This window comes from Meriones unguiculatus (genome assembly GCF_030254825.1).
Source record: "Meriones unguiculatus strain TT.TT164.6M chromosome Y unlocalized genomic scaffold, Bangor_MerUng_6.1 ChrY_unordered_Scaffold_23, whole genome shotgun sequence".
NCBI classification, from domain to species: Eukaryota; Metazoa; Chordata; class Mammalia; order Rodentia; family Muridae; genus Meriones; species Meriones unguiculatus.
Window position 1 is genome coordinate 11,345,447 of NW_026843709.1, and position 7,560 is coordinate 11,353,006.

Sequence of the window (7,560 nt, forward strand, 5' to 3'; positions counted from 1 at the left end):
TAGTGATTTAAATTGAAATGTGCACTTGAACCTCATCTATTTACATGTTGAGTCTCCAGTGAGGAAATGTCTGGAAAGGGGTAGGAGGTATGGCCTTGTTAGATAATGTAATTCCTATTGGAGTTATATTATAGGAGGGTGTGCTTTGAGGTTGATATGCCAATGATAGTAACAAGACATAATTGAGTCTCTGTCTCTCTGTCTCTGTCAATTTATATCTTTGTTTCTGTCTGTCATATTCTCTCTATTTCTGAATCTGTCTCTCTAGCTCTTACTCTATCATTCTCTGTTCCCCTCTCTCTTCCTGGGGCATGTGATTGAATATGAAAACCTCTCAGTTTTGCTGAAGGACAACAACTTGATGACTGCTTGCTGACATGGCCCTGGATGGTCTCTGTAAAAATATAATTAGGGCCCTAATTAAATGCTTTTTGATCAAAATTTGCCTTGGTCAAGGAGCGTTTTCATAATAAGGAATTCAATGAATGAGGATATATCTGTACATTTAACAAATAATAATGGAATCTGTGATGATGTGAAAGTCATATGAATTTATTAATGACCACTTGTGTCCTGTCCAATGAGTGTGCAATGTTCCTAACGGGGAGGGGGTGTTGAAAAGAATGATATGGGACAGAGACCTGAAGAAGGAGGCCAATTCTGTTTGTCTGATCAAAACCTCATTTATTACAAATTTTTACCCATCTTATATAGGGAGAAGGCAGGAAAGGAGGAATGCTAAATTACTGCTTCAGCAGATAGCAAGAGTGCTATCATGGCTTGAATATTGCATAAGATACTGTAAGGATGTTTTCTTAAGATATCTCATGGATGTTTTAAGACTAACAAATGGATGTCCTCACAAATCTATCACCCATGACCTAGGCTCCTTGATAACTCCTTTACTAATTGGCTTTAGGTTTCTATCAAATGACTTTTGCTTACTATTAGGCTTTAGCTTCCATAAACAGCTTTGTCTTTACTAAATAGCTTTGGCTCACTATGTGGCATTGGCTTCAGTAAACAGCTTTGGCTCTCAGGATCTCCTCCATTCTTAAACAATTTAAGAGGCTAGCAAGTAGGTTTTGAACATGAGGTCTTTTGAAAATGGTGGGCATTAACCAGAGGGTGTAAGTAGTCACCTTATCCTCCCAAGGCATTTTTCAGACTTTTTGGGTACATTTTAGGGAGGAGAGGAAGACCCTATCAATTCCTGAGGGCATCCCTAATAGGTTGTGGTTAGGGGTAATCAGACACCAAAATCTATGAAATCAAGTTTGCTTCTCAGGGAATGCAGAAGCTGGCAATTGGGCCCTTTACCTGTGATACCTCATCCTGGCACCCCAGTGGAGCTCATTCTACATCAGGCAAGCATTCATCTGAGATTCACTCTGTTCCCATGAAAGCCAAATGCAAGCAGTCAAGACCCATGTCATGGACATTTAGCAGTCTTCCTTGGCTTCAGCTAAGCCTCTGTCAGCCAAATCAAGTCTGTGATAATGAACTTGCATGTGTTTAGATGCCAGGGAGTCAATTTGCTGTTTTACAAAGTTAGTAAGTCTTTTAATGGCCCATGGGCATAAAGATATGAGGAGAGGAAAACCCACCATGGGTCCCACAATTGAATGAAGGAGGGTGGTGAGCCAGGGAGAGGTAGAAAACCAATTATGAAACAACTCTACTCTTGTTCTCTCTTTCTCTTTCTTTCTTCTAGGCCTTCCTTCACCTTAGCCATGGTGCCCCTAACAATCCCAGTATAATCTGTGTAAAAGCAGCACAGAGTCCCCCTTTATGGAGGAAAAACAAGTCTAGCTCTCCTCAATCTTGTAGGACAACTTCAGACAGTGAGACAAGCAATTTCTCCAAGTTGGTAATGCCAATCTCCAATCTCTCAACATCCTTGCCAATTGTCCAGCAAAGGTCAGATGCTTATTGGAGAGAACTAGAGAGGTTATGCCTGCCCAGCACCCACAGCTCAGAGGGCAAGGAGAACAGTTAGTGTAATTGCTGTTAGGGCCTCTCTTTTTGTTCTAAGCAATTCATGGTCATTAACATGTTCCCAAAACCGGGAAAAATCTTCCCCAGAATAAAAAATCAAGCAGGGAATTAATTGGACAAGGACACAGAATGTGGTAAAATTGCTTTTGAGGTTAGGGGAATATATATAGGGGATAAGACCATCACTTCAAATCCACCAGCTATTATTGACTCTGAGGATATAATTGGGAAGGTAGCTTGATGGTGTCATGTTTTCATTACAAAGATGTCTGTATTTCTGAGGAATACTATTGACTATGCATAACCCAAGTTGAGAAACAGAAGTCAGAGTCAATCTAGCCTCAGCTTGTTGTGACCATCTGCATTTAGAATGGTCAGAGGAGTAGACTATTTCCTCAGTGACAGCAATATCTTCATAAAAAGGAAGGGCAGAATCATAACATAGCAACAGGACTCAGTAATCTCAGGGCATGTATGATTCAAGGCTAAGAGGGTATTACTAACAAGGTCCAAAATAATATGGTGTGTATTAATCTCATCTTCAATTAAAGAGGTGATAGGCTTATCAGCAAAGGAAGGAGTTGAGGAGGCAGGGACATTTTTCTTAGGCTCTGTCTGTGTAGGAAAATCATTTTTCCTGGATTCTATCTGTGTGGGTGGGGCAAGGACAGGATTGGGTCCAATAGCTATGGGTGGAATAGCTGATTCTTTCCTTAGCGTGAGGTAAATGATAACTCCTGGACCATTCTTGGCCCACTGCAGTATATGCATAGGCCCCAAGTGAGTCCCGAATGTGAGGGAACTGATTTTTGTTTTCCTTTAGAAGTAAAATATAGCTTTAAGATGGGGAGCTGGAGCTGTTGCCAGCTTGAGGACATCTTAGCCCATAGCAAGTATTTTCAAATAATAATGTGATTTCCAGGAGTTAATATCAATCTTAGATGTAACAGTTATCACAATGTAATCATCACTATTAAGGTGTCCCCAGCTTCTTGTGGCAATTACAGCTGAGGTTTCACATTCCCAGGAGGTGCAGTAAAAGTCTCCAGCATCTCCATATCCCTTTATCCTCTGATAACCTGGGCAGGCATAAAGTCCAATTGCCAGTTCCCATTGTTCACAGGTGATGACTGACTCAGGGGTATGGAGCAAGAAAGGACATGTCTGGGTACCACTCAGTATCAGAAGTGATTTGTGATTGTATATAATATACCTCACCATATTCTCTGGATCTTACCATGTATATTTATAGGGTTGGTGGACATTGTTCTTCTGGTCTGTAATCACCTTCTGGCATTGCATCATCACTTAAAGGAATATTATCCAAAGTGGTATTATTTGTAAAGAAAAGAGAAGGATCTCAGGGGTTCTCACCAGCCCGGAAGTCAGGAGTACATGGTTTGCCTCTTGGTGGTTCTATTTTTTTTTTCTGAGGAGGGGCCATCTATTTGTTGTACCAGCCTTTCTGGCAGCCATCTGCTTCCCCCCCCCTTGCGTCAAACAGGAAAACTGTTCCTCAACCATAGATAATGACTAGGTCTGGGTCATTCCATTTGGAAGTGAGGGGGTCTTTCCACATGACTGTGGCATAATTTTTATTTATTTCAGGGTGCCAAAGGCAATCAGCAGCAGACTTGCCATAGGCGTCCAAGGTTAAATAATTAAGAACAAACAGTGCATGATGAAGAATATTTCTTGGAGATCCTTTCATGGGATATAACTCTCCCTTCTTTAACTTATGAAGGGTGTTTTTTGTTTGTTTGTTTGTTTTTGTTTTGTTGTTTTTAATCTGAGCAAGGTGGTAGCTTTATTAATAGTTTCTCCTTTTAAATTAATCTTCTATTTTTTAAATTTTTTAACTTTTATTAATTACACTATATTCATTTTGTATCCCCCCATAAACCCCTTCATCCTCCCCTTCCAATCCCACCTTCCCTCCCATTTCTGCATGTATGCCCCTCCCCAAGTCCACTGATAGGGGAGGTCCTCCTCTCCTTCTTTCTGATCTTAGTCTATCAGTTCCCATCAAAAGTGGCTGTATTGTCATCTTCTGTGGCCTGATAAGGCTGCTCCCCCCTCAGGTGGAGATGATCAAATAGCAGGCCAATCAGATTATGTGAGAGGCAGTCCCACTTCCCATTGCTATGGAACCCACTTGGACACTGAACTGCCATGGGTTACATCTGTTCAGGAGTTTGAGGTTATCTCCATGAATAGTCCTTGGTTGGAGTCTGGGAAGTTCTCTGTGTTCAAATTTTCTTGTTCTGTTGCTCTCCTTGTGGAGTTCCTGTCCTCTCCAACTCTATTTTCCACTTCTTACATAAAATTCCATTCACTCTACCCAACAGTTGACAATCAGGCTCAACATCTGCTTTCATAGTTTGCAGGGCAGAGGCTTTCAGAGGCCCTCTGTGGTAGGTTCCTAGGTTGTTTCCTGTTTTCTTCTTCTTCTGATGTCCATCCTCTTTGCATTTCAGGATGGTGATTGAGTGTTTTAGTTAGGGTCCTCTGTCTTGCTTATTTTCATTAGATGTACATATTTCAGTGGGTTGCATCCTATGTTGCATGTCTATATGAGTGAGTATATACCTTGTGTGTCTTTTTGATTCTGGGACAACTCACTCAGGATGATCCTTTCCAGATCCCACCATTTACCTGCAAATTTCATGGTTTCCTTATTTTTCATTGCTGAGTAATACTCCATTGTATAAATGTACCACAATTTCTGCATCCATTCTTCAGTTGAGGGGCATCTGGGCTGTTTCCAGCTTCAGGTTATTACAAATAAAGCTGCTAAAAACATGGCTGAGCAAATGTCCTTTTTGTGTACTTGAGCCTCTTTTTGATGTAGGCCTATGAGTGGTATGGGTGGATCTTGAGGAAGCACTATTCCTAGTTGTTTTTGAAAGCGCCAGAGTGATTTTCAGAGTGGCTGTACAAGTTTACATTCCCACTAGCAGTGGAGGAGGGTTCCCCTTTCTCCACAACCTCTCCAGCATGTGTTGTCACTTGAGTTTTTGATCTTGGCCATTCTGATGAGTGTGAGGTGAAATCTCAGGGTTGGTTTCGATTTGCATTTCCCTAATTGCTAATGAGAATATCAAAGAGAGGTTTAAGTTTCCCTTTGATGAGTTTAAGATAAGGTCTTATCCAATTGATATCTTCTAGGAGCTTTTGAAAGTCACATATAAAGTCTTTAAATGGCTAGTTTTTAAACTGGATTTTTGTGTAGTAATTTTTTGATTATGGAGCTCACATCCTAAATAAAAATATGGGTTTTTTTAATTGAATTTTATCTGGTGTAATTTGTAAACCATAATCTATTAATGTTTGTGAAAGCTTCTGACAGCAATGAAACACCAGTGAGCCATCATGTCCATTTAAAGGATATCATCCATATTATATATTATATAAATAGAAGGCCAGAGTATTCTAAAAGGATCAATAATCTGAGATACAGACTTTTGACACAGAGTCAGGCTATTATCCATGCCTTGGGACAAAACTTTCCATTGGAAACAAGGCATTGGCCCTTTGAAGTTTGTTACTGGCAGGGTAAAAACTAAGCACTTTTCATCTCTGGGATGTAGAGGGTTCATAAAAAAATCTTTAAGATCTATAACTATCTTATAAAAGCCAGAAGGGATGGCTACAGGGGTAGATAGTCTTGGTTGTAAAGCACCCATGGTGAGCATAGTTTTCTTAATGTCTCTTAGGTCTTGCTTACCTCCATTTGCAAGACTTTTTCTTAATAACTGAAATGGGAGTTTTCCGTGGAGAAGTAGGAACAGTGGCAAGCTGTTCCTGTATTAATGCCATAGAAGCTGCTAACTTTTCTGAGGTTAAAGGCCATTGACCAACCCAAACAGCTTCATCAGATTTCTAAGTGATTTTGTCTGCATGAAGTACAGGGATGCCAACAACCATTATGGTAAATTTGTCATGCCTAATCCTGGGCGGTAAGATTTTTCAGTTACTTGGATAGGTTCTTTTATTCCCTGTGAATGTTTTCTTAAGCCTTGTCTGGAAAGGAAGCCCTGTTTTAGCATTTGGTGAGTAACAATTTCATTTGTACTACAAATAATGAGATTTAACTGGGAGAGAATATCCCAACCCCAGAGATTAACAGGTAGGCCAGGCACAACATAGGGTCAAAAGAAGCCTGTATTACCTTCTTCATCTGGCCATGTGAGGACTTTAGAACTTTGCTGGGGATTAGACATTTGTGTGCTATGACCCTGAGGTGGATTAAAGAAGCTGTAAGGGGCCAGGAGAGAGGCATTTTTTTTAATTATGGTGGCACCCACTCTGGTATCTACAAGCCCTTCAAAGTTTTTCCATCCAATTTTAAATTGAGGAGGGGTCTATCCTGAGTAATTGTCTGAATCCAGTAAGCATCCAAGGATCCAAAATTATTGCTGTCTCTGAATTTTTGAAAGCTTTTCTGGTTAAGATGGGTGAGAGGAAGCAATAATAGCTGAGCAATTCTTTCTTCCTTGTTAATAGTTAAGGGACCAGAAGTGGAAGAAGCTAGAATTTTTATCTCTCCTGTATAATCGTTATCAATAACTTCAGGGGAGATATTTAGTCCTTGGAGAGCTGAACTACCATGACTAAGAAGTTGTCCAAAGATGCCAGAAGGCCGGGGCCCGAAACTCCTGTATGCATGACCTGAATTCCCATATCAGGTGTTAGTATTGTGCTGGTGAACAGTCCAATCCTGTGCTTCCTGTGGTTTCTCAGGGGAGGGAGAAAAGGATTGATTGTTTGGCAATAGAGGAAATACTTGAAATGCCTGAGCTTGAGGGGTTAATGTTTGTGGGACAAACCCTATAGTCCCAGAGGTTTATGTCATGTTCGGGTAAAGACAAGGCCCCTTAATAAGTTTCCCTGCTTTGATAGGTAATTACCTTGAATATCCATTTAAGAGTGACACTCCGAGGCCCAGTGTTTCCCTCTTTTGCACCTGGGACACAGAGATGAAGGAAGTTTGTGCTCAACCTTAGCAGCCTTGCATTACTTGGTGAAATCTCCTTGTTGTTTGCAAATAAAGCAAGCTTTAGGAAGGGAGCCCTAAGTTAGGCCTTTGATGGCAGCTCCAATTGCAAAGCCAGTAGAATGAGATGAGCTGATGCCTGCACAGTACCTGTTATAATCAGAAATGTCCTTGCCTTTGTGGTATGGCCTTATGGCAGCTTGGCAAGCAGGGTGAGCATTTTTGAAAGCAAGATGTTGTATGAATTCCCTTTCATTTTTATATTTACCCAGAAACCATTCCACTGTGTCAGTAAGGTGGCTGATGAAATTACTATAGGGCTCATCTGGTCCTTGTTAGATTTTAGCTAGGATGTTAATTATGGCTCCTTTAGGGGGAAGCCATTTCTAAGCCTTGAGTCCAGCAGTTTGTATTTGAGAAAGAAGACCAGGAGGGTACTTGGCTTGTTGCTCATTGGTATCACAGGAGCTATTCCCTCGTAATTTTTGAAACGTCCAGTGTTTGAAAGTGCTGCTAGCCACCCCATTATAGCATTTGTTCTCCCTGCAAAATTCAGTAAAATCTGA